This window comes from Anopheles ziemanni, chromosome 2 (assembly GCF_943734765.1).
Source record: "Anopheles ziemanni chromosome 2, idAnoZiCoDA_A2_x.2, whole genome shotgun sequence".
Taxonomy (NCBI): domain Eukaryota; kingdom Metazoa; phylum Arthropoda; class Insecta; order Diptera; family Culicidae; genus Anopheles; species Anopheles ziemanni.
In genome coordinates, this window is record NC_080705.1 from 90184207 (window position 1) to 90202854 (window position 18648).

Here is an 18648-nt window from a genome sequence, read left to right on the forward strand (position 1 = left end):
CTGTGTTCGCCGAGAGGCTCACAACAACTCTCGCTTTTCACCGTGGTTAAGAGGTCGGGAAAGTTTTGGACCGCAAAAATATGGTAATGCACTGCGCGACACAAGACACAAAACGACGGAGGAGGTCGCCGCCCCCGCACACAGCTGCAGCCCGGAAACCGGAAGTGGCTTGAGAGGGCGTGCGAAAAAGTGCCAGCCACGGAGAAGGGAATTTCGTTTATTTTGCTCCAACAAAGTTTTGTCCCGGCGAGATGTTGCCATGTTTGAAGAGTACGAGTCGCTTTTTAAACGATGTTCGGAGAAAATGGTTTACATAATTTAAAATTGAATTTACTACAAAGATGGTAACATTTGAGACGTTTTGGTGTCGTAAACAAAAACAAGTCCCAATATTCAGAGCGGCGCATTCCATTCCGGTTACCTTCAGGTGTCAACAACGGAATATTCCAGTCATAGACAAGCATGTACAAATGACCACGATACATCATCAGTCTACTAAACACGCAACACTTTTCTCTTTTGTCATCTTCAGGTGATACCTGTTTTTAAAGATACCACACTAAAAATAGCAATTTATGGATGAGATTCCTTGCTACCGTGACAAGTTCAAGATGGACATGGGTTGAATTACGAACATCGTTCATTAGAGGTGTACAAGGCAGAAGTAACGAATCCTACGCCTCTTGTCCAGTTTGCTTGTCCATACGGCAACACCGTGGAGGAGCTGTCAATCAATTCTTTGCAAAGAATGTGCCACTAAAAACAATGATATTCGGACAGAAACAGAGTTTCATAGCCCATAAACAACCAGATAACCACCTAGAACAACCTTCACTGGCTGGTGGCAGTATCGGTGTTCGAGGATCTAGTGTTTTTTTTCGGCTGGAGGGTAGTTTTATGTCTCTGGCACGTTAATTAACCGATACTCCGCATGTTTACGCAGCGCTACTGTTGGGAATATCTTCGTTCCTCTCGAGGTTGCTCTCAAGCGTAAGCAGACCATGCACGATTGACGAGAGTACTTTCGGTAGAGCAGAAGAAAAGGAAAGCTGAAATTGGCCAAATTGTCCATCATTTAGTGTTGGACGCATTGTTGCATACTGTTTATGCTATATTGCGAGCAAAGATAGCAGAGAGACACAGAGAAGAGAGAAGGAACTCTATGGCCAAAGGCGAATGTATAGGGGGGGTTGTAAGTATCTGCAGGGACGCTCGACGCAACGGAAGTCGCCATATGCAGGCCACTATTGAGAGCAGCACCGAACGATCGGTGTTTGATGTTGTTGATTGCAGTTGCGCGTCTGATAAGATAAAAGGCCTCTTGATGAGCGTACCAGCGGGACGTCGCCGAGGTCGTTATGCACTGGGGCAGGAAGGCCAGGAAGAATGCACACAAGGGCTGGGAACAGTAGTTGCCCACTTGCAACACACAGTTATTGGACAAACTTTCCTTCACCGAACCACCGCCCCAAAAAAAAAAACGGGTTGCATGTGTGACTCTATCCTCCGTGACGTGCTAAACTTCTAAAACATTTCAAGCCCCCAACTAAAGGCGTCGGTAGTAAAACAATCCGAAAACAAGAACACGAAAAAAGGATGATGTGCTCCATACTCATATGAGAAATTTGTTACCACACGTGAAGTCGTTGAATGTTGGTAAATCGTCGCCCGGGAACGAACGATGGACGGCATCGGGTTTAAGGGAAGGCTAATTTGGGTCGTTGATGTTGCGCCAGAGAGAGAGGGAAGGGTTGAAACGGATGATGGATCGCTTTGGATGACTCCACTCGTTTGCCAGATTTTGGCCGACAACAACCGCAGCCTGCTGTGTGTGGCGTACCAGCAGCTGGACGAGCAGACGGCTACGTTAGGTCCACACTCCTTTCTTTCATACACCTTCCTCTGTCCTGTTGTCACTCGACCAAGAATGCCATTCGTGGCATCATAAATAATGTCTCAACTGAAAAGTGGCCAATTGCTAATGACAAACTTTGTCCATCGTGGTTGACATTCATTCACCGGCACACTGTTATCATTACTGGGGTTCCGAAAGGGGTTGCGATAGAATTGGGGTTAAAAGATACAGCTTCAGTCTAGAGTTAGCGTCCTTTTTCTAAGTATTTCAAGAATGTTGCTTTTCAATACCACACGAATATGAATCCCTAAAAGTGGAAGATGTATAATACGGTATAAATGTTAAAATTGTTTCAAATCCACTCAACGAACCCGAAATCCGACCTCCAGCCCACGAATAAAAGCGACAATCAAAAGGTTTTACTGAACTTTGAGGGCGGTAATTTTCGCTCGATAAAATTCCGGAACAACGATTTCAATCTCGTAATTCCTGAAAGATGCTAAATTACCCATTTAATAAAGCTCTTCCCATGCCGATGCTCAATCCACAGAGATTTCATCCTGATACCGAAAACACCTTGGCAGCCTTCCAACAACAATGCGCGCCACCGGTGGTGTACGGAAGACAACAAGGACCGCCTGTTAAACCAACCAAAGCCAGGCTCATAATTTACAGTTTAATCCATTACCACGTCCTTTTGCGTGGAAGCAGTATGGAGCGGGGGAAATCAGCATAAGCGACGCACTGGAGGCCTGCACGACGTCAAGGTTTTCCTCCATTCGTGCGGTGCTACCGTGGGTTAAAAACCATTTATTAATCCTCGACGGCATCCATGTACAGTCCTCCAACGCACTCCACTTTCGGTTCGAGTTTATTGGCCATATTGAACTCGTCTCGCTTGCTCGCTAACCAACCAGCTGCACACAAAAACCAAAATACGTTGCATTGAACAGGCTTCGTATCTCGAGCCCTCTTAGAAGAATACATAAAACGGCATCAATCGATAGGGTTTTTGCATACTTTTTTTTGAGGTTATGAACATTCTAACGCACATTCCAAACCCAAAGTTCTAACTTGGCGAAGTTTTTCAGTGACGTGCTAATCGAACAATTTTCGCCTGAATTCAATACTGAACACACTCATGAAGGAAACTGATAATCTTCAAATCAAACCCGCAGTAAAAAGGATTGTACGCCTCCCGGTGAAGGAAGACAAAAATAAAACACACAGAAATATCGGAAATGGATACACTCTGGAGCAGTCCGAACGTGTGGGGTGGGTAGGAAAAAAAGACGGACGCATGCGCGTGTGATGGAGAAAGATTTTTCCGGTGGTTTTTACGCGCGGCTCACCGTGGCTAGGATAGTCAAGTGGCCAGTGGACGCTATGCTACGATTGAAGAAGAACTAAGAAGCACAGAAAATTCTATACAAAATATTCAGTTTGAATAATCTTTGATGAAATTCATCCCGTTTCTGTGCTACTCTCAAATACAGAAATGAATAATAGAATGCCAAAAAAGGGATCATAGTATTTTCTTGGAAAAACTTCAACTTCAGGAACGCGCCTCGCACCTGAATACTCTATTCTGCATCAAAACAGATATCAATTAAAAAATCGATAAATGTTATGGATCTTCGGCCCCCTTCGGCGGGGATCCTGCGGAAGTAATGAATAAAAAATGTAGCCAGGAAAAAAACCCCCATGCATACACATTAGTCTGTAACGTCCATATATCATGGACTTTGAGAGCTTATCAATACATCGATGATTATTTGATTGATTGATACGCTCCGTATCGGAACGGAACCGAGCGAACCCACCGATGTGGATAAAGCTGGGGATGTTTAATGGCGCGTGTACACGGTTCTAAAAGTGGAGCCCAAAATCGAAAGCAAACACACTTCTAATGAATACAAACGGAAATTATTCATACGTTGCGGGTGATCGATAATTCGAACTCTTGTAATTTTTGATGCATGATAAAACGAGTAATAGGTTGTTCAAAATAGAAAAGCTATCAACACTAAGCCTGCTTAAAGTTTAAGTGGTACACTTTGTGGAATTGAACTACACGGTATTTCATCATCATAAATACTAGCTGTAACAGACAGACAAATTTTAGAAAAAGTACAACATAACGTATGTAGCCTGAGTGGGGGAAAAAATAATACTTATCCATATGTCCTAACCTCGCTAATGCCATTTTTCTGGCTATCTAAACTATTAAAACACGAGTCGTTGATATTTGAAGCTCAAACTCAAAGTCTTTCCCCCACACAAAGGAAAGTCCAATGGATCGCGGATGCGGACACAAATTTCACAGAGAAGTGTAGAAAGGATCGCTTCCACTCCAAATTCGCAACACCATAATTGGTTGCGGTTTTCGCGCTTGTGGTTGGGTTAATTACATTGCTCTACCCTGAACTGACACGCGTCAGTATCTACAAGGAAGGAGTGTCCGGGGTGCGGGGACCCGTGAAAAGTGAAACGGGAGAGGATCACCTCGCGCAACGGGCCACCAAAATATGCGTCTCCATATGTTCCGGTTGACCGGTACCGCTTTTTTTCCTTCTCCCGCGGACACACATTGATGCAAATAGCTGGTCCCCAACTTCTCCGCCTCATCACTCCGCCGGCCCATCCGTCCTCCCGTTGGGGATTCGTTAACAATTTTGCCACAGGCATCGTCGTTTTCGTCATCCGTCACCGATTTGGCACATGGCGCGCGCGGGGGGCCTATTGTTTCGTCGGAGCTGTAGTTTCACATCGGAATACCGTCATAAATACATCATGCTTGAGCAGCGACGCTTCGTCTTCGGGATGACCAAATCGCATTCCACACACAACAACTTCCACCTCTCGTTTGTTCCTCGGGACACTCTACTTTGGCACATGAAAAGTACGTCCGCATATCGGCAAACGCCACCATCCTTTTGTGAGTTGGCGGCGGAATTTCATCGCCTGCTTTCCTGGACGGGCAATCTTACCTGCAAAGAAAGTAACAGAAATAAACGAAGTTAGAAAAACGAACAAAGGCCAAGAGAGGGAGGAAACAATATAGCCTGTGTCTGTGTGGGGAAGTAATAAAAATGTTTCGAATTGTTGTCGAAGAAGGGATCTGCAACGTGGCGGCAACTGGCATCAGTTTCGTTTGGGATGAGAAAATCTTTATTGCCATAAAAATACCATTCGCCATGAGGAGGACGAGGGCCCTAACTGACACAGTATGTATTTGAGAAAACATTAATCACACCACGAAAAGATGAATGTTGAAACGAATATGTCTTGAAACCTCAAATTTAAGAAACTGCGGTCAACTGTACTTGATAAATATTTCTTTTTAAACTAATGATCTTTAACAGGTATGAAACGTTTTTTAAAGAGGTTCAACAGAGAATAAATATTTTACAAATGCTTTAAGCTAGAATAAAACTGACCATTTGAATCCCAATTCGTGTACTTCGAAAACGTTCATGAACATCAAAGTCGGATGGTGTAAAATACTTGTACTGGCGGATGGGTTCTTTAAAAGTCCGAAGCAACCCATTCCCAGGGCAAGGCATTCGAAAAAAAACCGCTGCCTGAAAAGTTGGTCGTAAACGAAACGCGGTTCATTTCCATTTCGCCGGATGAGGCAGAACGGCGCACGACGAACCCTCCCGGCCGGATCGATGACAATCTCATTTCAAATCGAAATGTGTGAAGCAAGCAATGGCGGAAGCAAAAGCGACACTACGCCACAACATCGCTGGCTGGGAATTACGCATGACGGAGCACATGGGCTTGGCATTGGGGGAAAGGGCTGGAATATGTGGTATAGTCCGCAGAACGCACCAGAGATAACAAGCCACACCAAAAGCAGAGGCTCGTGTGTAATCGCTCACTCTCGGACCTTGGGTGGTTTCGTCAGTTGGTCCCCGTTCGATTGCCAAATTATTCGTCATGCGGTCATGCGAAAATGGGGATCGCACACGCGAATAGCACGCATTTTACTGCCGACTTAGGAGAAGTTTTCCTTTTCAAAGGCAAAGAAGTTCGCTTTCTCTTTCTACTACGGACCTTTACGATGCGCGAGAACGGTTCCAATTCGGGTTTTTTAGGTGCTTTTCAAACACGTTGTTGTTAATCTGTTCAAAGTAGCATGAATCTGCTATGGAAAATACTTTACCAACAGGCTTTAATAAGTAGATTACCATCGATTCCAACCGACCACGCACAAGTTTGTTATTTTCTTGCATTCTCACCTCGAGGGTGTTAATCATAACATCCAGCCCCCTATCCAACCGTAAAGCCAACAAATGCCTTCGTTGTCTGCAAATGTATTTATTCTTTTTATCTGGTCAATCTAGAGCAGTGATGTCAAACTCGTTTCACCTTGCGGGCCGCATTTCTTCCCAAAATAGGTTCGCGGGCCGCATTTTCTCCCAAAATAGGCTCGCGGGCCAAACCATATAATTGATTGGAGTGATGAAAATATGTTCTTATCAATGTGGTTTTATCTTAACAGTCAATCATGTTTTACATTTTCACATTTTTTCATATTATATTACTTCTTATAAAATTTATAAATTTTGAGTAAAAGAGAGGGTTTGTTGCTCAATCATTTTCCAAATTTTAACGAATTCAAATCAAGTTTATTGAAATATATTTTGCAGTTCAACACTATTGTGTATTTTGTTAATGATTTTAGAAAAGTAAAGGTATTGTAATTACAATAGCTAACTTATTGCTCCGCATTTGTTATTTTGTTTGGAATGGTCTTGTAGTATAGAAACGTTTGTTTTCTATAAACACTATTTATCCACTTGTCTAGAAAAATCTGTGTAAAACCTTTGCTGCAAAGTTGCATATCACTTTCTTATTGAAATAGTTTAAATTGACATTCGTTCAGTTCTCTTGCAATTCGCAGTTCGTGAAAAAATTTACATTAAATATTTTGGTAATTGCTATAAGCCAATACTCAAGGATCCAAACTTTCGATGTAATGTTTCAAAGACCGCGTCCACACGGCATCGTAGCGTAGCGATTTTGACACTCCGTCGTAGTCTCAATTATTTTTTATGGCCGTGGCTAAGGCCTCTCGACCAACATTTCCACTACGACGGAGTGTCAAAATCGCTACGCTACGATGCCGTGTGGACGCGGGGAAAGGGGTCGCGGGCCGCACCCAATGGTCTTGCGGGCCGCATGTGGCCCGCGGGCCGCATGTTTGACATCCCTGATCTAGAGATTATGCTAATTGAAAGATGTTCTTAAAACAAACATTGAAAATAGGAGTAAAGAGTGATTCTTTTCTTATTTTGGATTGCGAGATTGAGTTGGCAAGAAAGTGGAACATATTTTTCTCTCTTCAAGCAGATGTAACATACACACACACAGTGAACTAAATTCATGGCAACAAAATATCAGTGAATGGCTCATTAGAAGTTCATGGTCGGCGACGCATAAACCTAGCAAATTACCAGAGCATACGGCACATCACCCAACCCAGAGAATCAGGGTCCGTTCCGTTCGCCGGCGCGCAGCAACATTGAAAGAGAAACCGCCATAAATTCCGGTAACCACGCTAACCGACCGAAGGGCCTACAGCCTAGAGCCTAACACTGTCCGCCTGGCAGGAAGCCGCATGATACATTTCTCATTAGCATGTCGCACGGCGAGTCCGTATGTACAGGAGGCCGATTTGTTTCTGGATTTACCGGCAGCAGATTTGTGGTGGTCCTCGCACGGGAAGGATATACAATAATGAAAAAATAAAACATCTGAGCTAAAGCGTCCAGCAAATGGCTCCTAGAACTCTGCGAAAAGCGCTACGAAATCTTCTCCCGAGGCTGGCGTGTAGGTGGTGTGCGCTCCTTCCTTCTGGCAAATGCTGCTTTGCAATGCAGATTTTCCTGAAGGACACGAACGTAGCCAACGTGTGGCTGGAGTAGAATGAGTTTTACTGCCTCTTTCGGGGGAATGAAAGCGGCGCTTTATGTTCGCTACCTTCCGCATCGACGCTTCACCAATCATCATCATCAACATCGGCAACTCGGTTACCATCTCTCTTTGCAGCACGGACTCTTTAAGGAGCCACAGGCGTTAAAACCCAGCCAGGCAGAGAGAATCCGCCAAGCTTTTCCTTCGTATGACTTTTTCCCCCATTAGAACCGGTGCCGACCCGAACGAATTGTTCTCAACTAACACATCGCTCCAGTGCAACTTGCGGACCTGGAAATACTAACGAATATGGCCCGGCAAGTTCAAGTGTACTCTCTTTTGCTCCTTTATCTCGGTAACGGTTTTTTTTTCGCACCAGCACCTTTTCGCAATGGCCCCCACCGAAGGATGAAACTCCAGATTCCGACCGTCCAAACCGAGTCTACTTCTAACAGCAGCTTCTCTTAGGGGGAACACCTCGGCGCCGTCCGGTGGCGTACAACAAAAAAAGGGAATAGTACAGAACGAAAACTCAAAGACTCCAAGAACGGATCCATCCTGTGCTGGGTGTGTTCCGGATTTCCCTCCCTTCCACCCTGCGAGCCTTAAGTGGTGAGCACGACGAAGGAAATAAACGGATGCACCGGAATTGCATCAAGTGCAGGGGACGGCGCCAACGCGTACAACATTCGCTGCGAGACACAGTTGCAAAAAAGAACGATGATGATAGTAACAACGAGATTTTCCCCTCCAGTGGACCACAAACACGGAGAGCTAGTTGTGTTGGCACTTTTTCCTTCCACTGTAAACATTTATATCCTCTTGGAAGGAGTATAAACCAACGCGAAACAACACGGCGTTGGTAGGGGAAAGAAAAACGAGAACGTACCAAAATAAATGATGGCAATAATCAAACACACCGTTGTGTACACCATCGGCGGAGGGTATCCTGTCGACAAGGGTTAAGAGAACAGCAGAAGGGGTTGTTGCTCCGTCCTCGGCTTAAACTGCGGGCGACGGCGGTTCGCCACGTTTTGAAAAAAAAAAAACCGGCCGTAATGAGGGCCGATTTCATGTCACCCCGGAGCAAGATTGCCACCTTCGTCGTCCTTTTGGCTACCACCAGCAAGCAGTCCTTTCTTTGGCTAACGAAGTTGCAGCTGTTCGATTCCAATGTTGTATTCCTTTCTGCCGCTTTAGTACAATTCTTTTTCCCCAACCGCAGGCCAGCCTCCTGACGAAGGCTGGAGAAAAAGCTGCACAAAAAAGGGGGTAAACTGTAGGCGAGAGTTCACCCGTAAACAAATCATAAGTGTCACCCGGAGATGAAGTTGTGCATTATCATATGCCGTTGACTGTCAAGCGTTTTTAGCACACTATTTAAGTACAATCTTTTTTAATAAAATTGGTTTATAACATTTATTTAACAACTAACAATTTTTGAAGGCTAAACAAAAACTTAGTTTCCCAAAGAATTGATATTAATTATCACTATAATTTTCATGTTGCGCTTCCATTTATTTGTGAGTCAAAAACTTTTTAGAACTGATTTCTCCTGTCACCCGCTTTTGGATGACATGGCAGTCAACGTGTTAATGGTGGAAGGATGGAAAATTTCAAATGGCAAATGGCTTGATCGAGAACTTAAAAGAAAGCCGTTCGATCATTAAGAAAGGCAAATGGCGATTCATTTAGTAAACATAGGATTAAGAAATGGATAGAAAGTATAAGAAAAGAATAATTTAAATTTAGTTGTTTTTACAATGAAACATAATGTGCTTTTTATGCAAAACAACTAGCCGACTTTCAATGCTCGTGTTCACACTCACCGGTACTCATTAGCCGAAGCAAAAACAAGTTAAAAAATAGTTTTTAGTGCCCACTAAAATTTGGATCCATCAGTGAAACGAAGCTAACTTAGCACAAGCAGTAGATTGCAGCTTCCCAGGAACACAAAGCCACACATACAACCGGGCACAATATCCACTCGGAAGCTCCGAAGGCAAGCGAACAACGAGCAAAGTTTCCAGCAGAAACCGGCCACCATCTAGCAGGACATTATACGTTTTTTCATTATTTCCATCAACCACACAGTCCAGACGGACGAGACACGAGACTTCCCTACCAGACGAGTGCCACCTTACCTTCCCTTTTCCTCCCCCCTGCATTTCCCCAATCGCTTCCAAAAAACACTCCCGGACGATGGATTGTGTGCGGTGCAGCAGTTTCCGCGGGCTTTCGTTGCTGCTGTCGTTGCACTTTTTTGATTAAGTTGAGTCTCACAGTCTGCCGGTGTGGGATGCTGTTTTGCGGCCAGAACCGGCCCCCGAAACCGTGCTCGAATGAGCGAACCACATTTGTAGCAATCGCAGTCTCGGCTCAGGACGACCGAACGAGGAAAAAATATGTGGAAAAATGACTGCCAATTTATGTAGGAGTTTGTACAAAAGACTCGCGGAAATGCTCTCTCTCTCTCACACACAGACACGTGCGCCCTACTGTCGCCTCTCCGATCCTGGTCCACCACCCACAGGAACAAACCGTACCGACAGGATATACTGTAGTCGTTGGTTCAACAAACTTGTCCGCCATTGTGCTCCACATTTTTCGTTGGCGAAAAATTTGTTTCTCACGGGCAAGGACTGCAATTGTGTGCCTTGTAGGTGTGCTACGAATTTTTTTTTTGTCCCGCGATAGTGTGAAGTGAAAGTGTATTTTTGAGCTTTCCTCCATTCGACCCCGTGGGGCGTTCGGTTTTATTTTGACAGCCCAGTTCAACACACTTCTTTCTTTTGTGCAATTTCTCTGACCATTTGAACTTCCTTTTCCATTACAAAAAAGTAAAGCGGTTGTCCGTTCAAAGTAACGAAACGGAGGTTGGCGAAAAGTGTAGCGATTTATAACACCGTCTCCGAATCGAAAAGGAATACAACAAGAAAAAAAAACGACGGTGTTTTTGTCAACGACCACAGATACCAGCAGCACTTGACTGGAAAAAGGAAAGGCGTGCACATTTCTTCTTTCAACAAACGACATTGAATCATGCGAACATGAAAGCATTAAATTAACCTCCGAAAGCCAACCGTACGAACGTAAATCAATGTCATTTACCACCCACCTGGCGCGGATGAAAAGGTGGCCACGTGAAATTGAGCAAGATACATTTATCTGGGTGGGTTTGGTTGGCTTATTTGTATTTCTTTGCGAATTCTTGAAATATCCCGAAAGAAAATGTGCATCTATCGGCAGAATCCAGTTCGAAGATGTTGGCGTTCGCCTCTGCACGGTGCGATTACGTGTTTTCGCATACGAACCGGTCGAAGTTCTTTGAAGCCTGAGACATTCATAAATGTTCTCTCAACAACTGGCGGGCAGCAGAACAAAAACCAAACCGTAATGATGCAATGATTATTCCACCATCAATATGCCGGAAAAGATATACTGAGAAGCCGCAAACGGAATGTCATCGGCTAGGGAAAACAGAGTGATTTATATGATGTGAGATGCGGTGTAGGAACAATGGCGTCATAGATCGTGCCCCTTCAACGGGTGTCCCTTCCGAACGTTTCCTTGCAGTCGTAGCATCATATCCAGCATTGAGTGCAAGCCATGTTTTAGTAAAACATAAATTTAAGGTGACGAAGAACTTTGCAAACAACTTCAAACTTTCTCTAGTGTGTTCCTAGGAAATATTGAATAGAAATAAGAAAAATACCAAGTCAAATAATCCATGCAAAAACATTCCATTTCACACATTTCAAAGCCGACCAAACAAAGTACACTTAACCGCTACGATGATGACGGGGGCTGTGAAACCGGCTTTGATCATTCGACAAATTGATTTCTGGGGTCAGCCAACGCAACCATCAATCCAAGACGGAACCGATCCAGACCCAATAATCGATAACAAAACAGTAAAAAAAGAAGCAAATCGTGATCAAAAACCAGAAAACTGAATATGTCATCGGGGCTGTTAAAACTGTGCGCGGACGAAATTGGATACCCTTTCATCGGTTTTCCAATCCGTTTCGGTGGTTTGCAATCGCACAAATCGAGCCACGGAATAAACCCAGTAGTAGTTCCTTCGACCACGCCTGGGCTTCGAGAGATTTGGGTCCGGGTTTGTTTTTGACACGAGGTTGGGGCGGCTTTCAGACTCGTGAAGGAAAAAAAAAGGCAGCTCCATCCATGCCCGATTGAAGGCTAAGCCGAAGCACCACAGTAATCATGAACGAACTGGGAAGGGATGGAACGAAAATGGACACAAAAACAAATGTGTAGAAAAATCTAACACAACAACAACAACGGCGAAAAAACCGGTCAGCGATCAGCTGCTGCACGACGACGGTGAAGCATGAAGATCTCGCGCTCGATCGACCGCTTTTTCCAAACGCGACTGAGGGCCCGCAGGCGAAGAAACTATCGCGGACAAACGCAGCAGGGGAATCTTAGCCTCGACTTCTGGCCCCCCTACGAAGAAGTCAAGCAACACACGAACGATCGGGGTGAAGAAGATCGCGTCGCGGTGGATGGTGGTCCACAGCGGGAACGCGTAGATGCTGCTGTCGGTTTCAAAGTTATACTTTGAAGTGTTCAAAAACGCTCCTCCATCGACGTTCCTCCATCTCCGAAAAACCCGTTCCACGAGACAACCAAGAAGAGGCGACGCGGGATTTGTGCGGTGAAAAGAAAAAGCAAAACAATAACAAAGATAAGAGCTCCCCAGAGAGGAAGGGAGGGAGCCTTAAACCAAGGTACAAACCGCTCAACCAAGAACACAAGGAAGGCACACACATATACTCGAGAGTGTCTCGTTTGTGGAGGGCAAACACCGAGCTCAGCATAAAACATATACCACCTTCATTCGTTTCCACATTCGTGGCGTTGCATGTGTTCCGGAAAATAAAATCCATCCCATGTTTGAAGGATTTCCTTGCATTCACGTCCTCTCTGTTGATATGATCGACCACGGTTCAATCCTACGCCGATCGGTACCCCGGTTTTGTTTGACAGAAACTTTACTTTCACCTTTCTTCCGAGTGCTCTGCCCCCTTCTGGCAGATGTTATCTTTTTTCTTGGTGCCACCCGAGACGGTTTTCAACACATCGGGTAAAGTATTTCCGAAACTCACACACACACACGCACATGATCTGCATAATTTTACCTTCCCGAATCATACGTTTAGTGACGGCAACGAGTCACGAAGTTAAAGGAAACCGTGTTCAAACTACCTTTCTTCGAGATGCAATCTGTCGCAAGTGATGAGTGATAAACATTCTTCATCACCTTCACACTGAGACCCACATATTTCCAAGGTTTGTTTATATGGATATGTCTTCAAGTCACATTTATTCGTTCATATTATTAAATTTTATTGTTTCAATTTTAAAATATTTTTTGGGTTGACCATGGGAATTGCCGTTTTATGTCACACATCCAAGCAAGCGACTTAATTCACTTTTCTTTTATATTTTTCTCCATCAAATCCCCTGAGACAAACCATCGCCTACTGCAGATGGGTTTGGTTTTGGAAACATGACCCAAAACATGCCTGCAACTGAAGCATCAAATGCAACATACATGGGCACATCAAAAGGGGACCTCTGTCTCTCTCGTTACCCACCTTTTTTTCGGTGACAGTCCTCTAACGACAGACAAAATGACATCATCTTCACATATGCGACGCCGGTGATACTCCACTCCTCTGGTCGAAGTAATACGGAGGCATCTCCGCTCGTTCGTCGATGGTAATATGTTTGTTCCAGTGCCCGATATGGTACATGATGTGTCAAGCTTCTTTTCCCAAGGTGATTGTTTTTATGTTTACCCACAACACACACAATCATACCGTGGATGTTTCTTAGTTGGTTTTAGCAGTTTCGCTGTCGCCAGCAACATAAAACATGGAAGTGGAAGAGTTGAACTGGAAGTCAATATCATAAGTACGCTTTAAACATCCTTCGCACAAAAGTTTTAAGGTCTACTCAATAAAAATACATACATTTTAAATGTAAAACTGCAACAATTTATTCAGTTCATCCACCACAAATGCAAAGGTAACCCGGAGCAACGGAAAACGATACGCGAAAACCTGTCAGAACGCCCCGAGAGACTCGTTTTCCCCGGGGATCGTGGTTAACTGGCACGCCAGTCGTCGGCGGTGGAGGCGGAAAACGCATGCGTGGGAAGAAAACAGGAACGGAGAACATCCCAATGTTATGGCGTTCAGATACTTGCCTGATGTTCTCCTATTTCTGCAACATTTTCAAAACACACTAATCGATACTACGACGTACATTGGCGATAAACACACTGCCCTGAAAAAGTGGTGCACTCCAATGTATCACCAAGTTGTCAAAAAAAAAAAAAAACGGTGATAAAATGGTCCAACTTCCCCACCCGACAGCCTTTTTGGCCAAAACACAGGAAGCCGCTGAACGAGTCCGATAAGAGGGACACCGAAGCGGCAATCAATTAAACACAGATTTCGGCTGTTTTCCGGCCAATCTGTGAGTCAGGCGATACTATTTCGATAGTTCAACCGATTAATAAAAGAAACCAAAACTTTCGCATTGCTGTGACTCATGCTTGTTCCAGGGGAAAGTTGGAACCATACGTGAATTGTTCGATATGGCTTCCATCGCAAACGTTTCCTTATCGCAGTAGGCAACGTTAAAAAACCCCAGAGTAGTTTGCTTGTTCAACGAGATAAAATTTCATAACTCCAAAACATGATATCAATTTCGTTTTCAACAGATAAGCAACTTAAAACTTTATCGTAGGAAAACAGTATCGTAGTAGAAAGTAAGCAAACATGCACACCCTTCTAAAGAAACAACAAAAAACCCCCAAGGGTAAATCAGAGAAAGTGATAACGTGTGAATGATTCATCAAACATTTTATGATAAATTGATGGCCCCTTACCTTGTGTTAATTCGATCCAATAATTCCGAAGCAACTGCTACGATCCGATAGTCCGACGATGACGATCTGATATGACAATTTTCCTTTGGCAACCGTTCATCCAACGTATACACCGTAACAGAGCACTTTTCGCAAACTCGAAAACTTTGACGCTCCGTGTAAGGGAGGAACACTGCACAACGATTTAATTCACTTTTTTGGATTATTTCTATTTTTGCTTTCGCATCCACGAAGCATTCACTTTCACAAATATTCACTTCTTTTCATCGACACTGTTGATAAGGAAAATTAAGAAAATGGATTATTCATAAGACGCTTACGAAACTGAGTTTAACTGTCGACAAACAACGGCATTCCATTTCTCGGCTTTCCCGTTTCTAATTGAACGAATGAAATTAATGAAAAAACCGAACACAATTGCTAACATTCTACGTCTTTCAAATAGGAAACTCCAAAATGGAAACTTTGTCTAGGCACAGTCTTTCTAGAGACGGAATCGAAGCATTCTTCAAAAACTCTTGAGAAAGAAGAATGAACCATTTGATGCAGGGAGAAAAGTACTGTTTGCAATTTAAAATTTTCTGGAGTAAACACTTTTTTCATGTCTACTGCGAAGATGATTTGACTTCTTCGTTTTAAGCTTGTTGGTGGACTTCCTTTCCGTCGTTTTCCACACAGTTTCTCTCGTAATCACCGATTCCGTTCGCTTCTCGCCTAGGAACGAACCACCCTCCTTCGGTTATTGTTGCTACTCGCGTTGAAGTTTTTCCTGTGCGCACCTATACAGGCCCAAATCACACTCACACATCCTTTTCGTTGTTGCCTGCCTGTGTGCTCTTGACACAAAAGGACGAACGCGGTCTGCCATGCAGGCTACCAACACACAGTACCAACGGCGATTTGAAATACTTTCACCAACACCCACAGACTTGCACAGAGTTTCCTAGCCGTACGACGCGGTTGTCCTTCTTTTCCGGTTTTGCTTCCGGTGCAGGATATGCTTCGCACTAGCCGTCTCGGTCTTTTCCTTTGATGCTTGCAGAGGGAACAAAATACGCAAGCACCCTTTTTGCACAAAGGCCAAATTTGCGTGTGAAGGTGTGCGTTGTTGTCGCCGTTGCCGTTGTTTGAAATTCGCTTCCGACGATGCTAGGCATGTTTTCCCAATTGTTCATTCCTCCGTTAGCTGCAACGTTTATCTTTTTCCGAGCGAAGTTCCCTTTGCCACCTCATCCTTGAAGGGATACGTGCACACATACGCAAGTAAGCAAAGAAGCAATAGTTCTTTGGTGTTTCAAAAAAGCATCCTTTAAAAATTAGCATAGACAATCATAATCGCCAGCATCAATTTACATTGATTGAAATTGTACATGGAAACATGAATTGATTTTCTGGAATCGATGAATACGAAAACTTTCTAAAACGATCTAGTAACATGTCATCAAAGCAGCAATTTAGTAGTTGATTGAATCATCTAGCAACCGGATAATCGACTCCTACGTTCGCATTCACGAACGCACACCTCACGCATACTCGTACAAGTATGTGCACGCACGCGCGCACACAAACGCAAACAACTAACAACATACCGGTGCAAGGGAAAGACGCATCCCTCCGCCGGTGACCCCCTCGATTTAAACCCATTTCTTCTATTCCAGTGGTCGGTAAACTCATAAAGAAATAAACTGTGAATATTTGTCCTAAAAGGAATAAGTTTAGTCAGTCAGCAATGTTTTGATGAAAGCTAAGTACTTCTTTTGTTCCTATATTGAATGGCCTACATTCAGGGTAGCAAACATAAAATATAGTGCTCTAATATGCTACTTAGTTACTAGCGATTTGACCCATTATCTTCTGCAATTACATCATAGTCTACTAGTTAGTTAAAACCAGCTGATATGTGCACAAACATGATTGTTTACAATGTACTTGTTCTCAGTAATAAACCTAACTGCAAGCGGCTAATCCTTTGGCGAACACTGCCTCTCGTCAATCGAAGAACTAGCTGTAACTGCGATGGCGACAAAAGGTATCTTCTTTAAATATTACGAAAATAACAACGGCCCAAACCACAGAAATAGGCCTCGTGCAGGTACTGAGGCCCTTTTCGGAGACGATGCTTGCCTTTGCTAAGCGCTCGGTCGAGCCCCCCTCCGAATACTTTTGGCATCTGAGACGTTTTGACTCGTCTTCCACCTTCCTTCCCACCCGTTTTAACATTCTTCTCTAAGAAGTGCCGTATCATAATGTGCCGCGGTCGGTCATCGGCACCACATTGTATGTGGGTACTCCTTTTTTGGCACCTCTTTTGTAATCCGGTACCGTGCCAAGCAATTCCGTTGTTTTGTTTTACACCCGACCAGACGAACGGGCAGACAGACCGCTTCAACTGCGAGGGGATTGCCTATTTTAATGCTTCGCCTTCTTGGAAGCAACACACAATAGGTTCGTTTTTTAAAATGGCTGAAGTCGGCTGGTGCGTTTACCTACATTCGAATGTTCAATCGTAGGAAAACATTATCGCCATTCCTTTTACTACTTAGCTATGGACGAAATATTGATTTTAGATCATCGAACCATTGAAGCCCACAACCGTAGGCCGGGGAATTAATTTTCGTCCAATTCCATAATTGTTTCAATGTTGACACCCCTTTACGCCACTTTGCTGCACACACCCACCACCCGGGCAAGGATACGTTGTACGCACACTGGTGAAACGGGTTTCCTTTCTCTCGCGACCAACGGCGACCAAAAAAGGATACCAGAGTCGCAGACACAAACACAGTTAAACTACTTTCCGACTCCCGTTTGATGTCGGTTGCTGCAGCAACGACATCCCTTTCGGTCACTAACGGTTGCTAGTAGCTACGCACACAACCGCAATCGGCTGCAAAATTTATGATCAATTTTACATCCTTAGAATTGCGATTGTTCACTTCGTTTCATAGAATTATATCCTTTTACTCCAGAAAATTGGTCGGTGCAGTACGAAAATGATTACATCTCTTGTCTCGCAATTGAACAGTGCACAGAAAGGTTGGTGGTACCGGGACATAAGTATCCTTTCGCCGACTGTGCTTTGTATTAATGAACACTTACACGTAAGTAACTAAAAACTTAAAAAACACTTCACCAGGTGCCACAATTAGAAAACACACTTTCATGTATGTTTTTACTCGATTGAAAGACGCTCGTCACGAACGATGTTCACCGTTTCGCACTATTCTCCAGACTGAACAACGAAACACAAAACTAGTGTTGGCAGAATCGGGATTCGGAAGATTCGAAGACTCGATCCCTAGACGGATTCTAAAGATTCGAATCCCATTTGATGGCTCCTAAAGATTTGATTCGTTAGGATTCGAATCAGATTTAATTTGTTTGGGACTTGATTTGATTCGATTCTGACTTGATCCTAATCTATTTGAATTGACTCACAATGATTAGCCGAATTACCCGGTTGACAGAAATTTAAATTGTTGCTGGTACTATGTAGTTCCAGCAAGAGTCCCAGCAATCTGCCATGGAAAAACTTGCTGGTACTACATGACAGCTGCAAAAAATTTGAGTGTTTGTCAACCGGGTAGTCACATAACGAGTCGATCTAGATACAACCCGGTTGACAAAAATTCAAATTTTTTGCAGCTGTCATGTAGTTACAGCAAGTTGGCCGGTTGCTGGGACTCTTGCTGGAACTACATAGTACCAGCAACAGTTTAAATTTCTGTTAACCGGGATATGTTAAAACGAATCTGATTGTTAATATGTGCCTATATTTACCATCCTGTAACCGTAAACTGCTGGACTCAATTTGAAGGTGAGCAGGATAAAGCATAGGGTTTGAGTAAGAGGTTTTGGGGCTACACTTGCATCGGTCGATTCTGATAGAAAAATCGGTTTTTGACACCTGGACCGCACCGGTTTTTTTATATGTAGTAGTAGT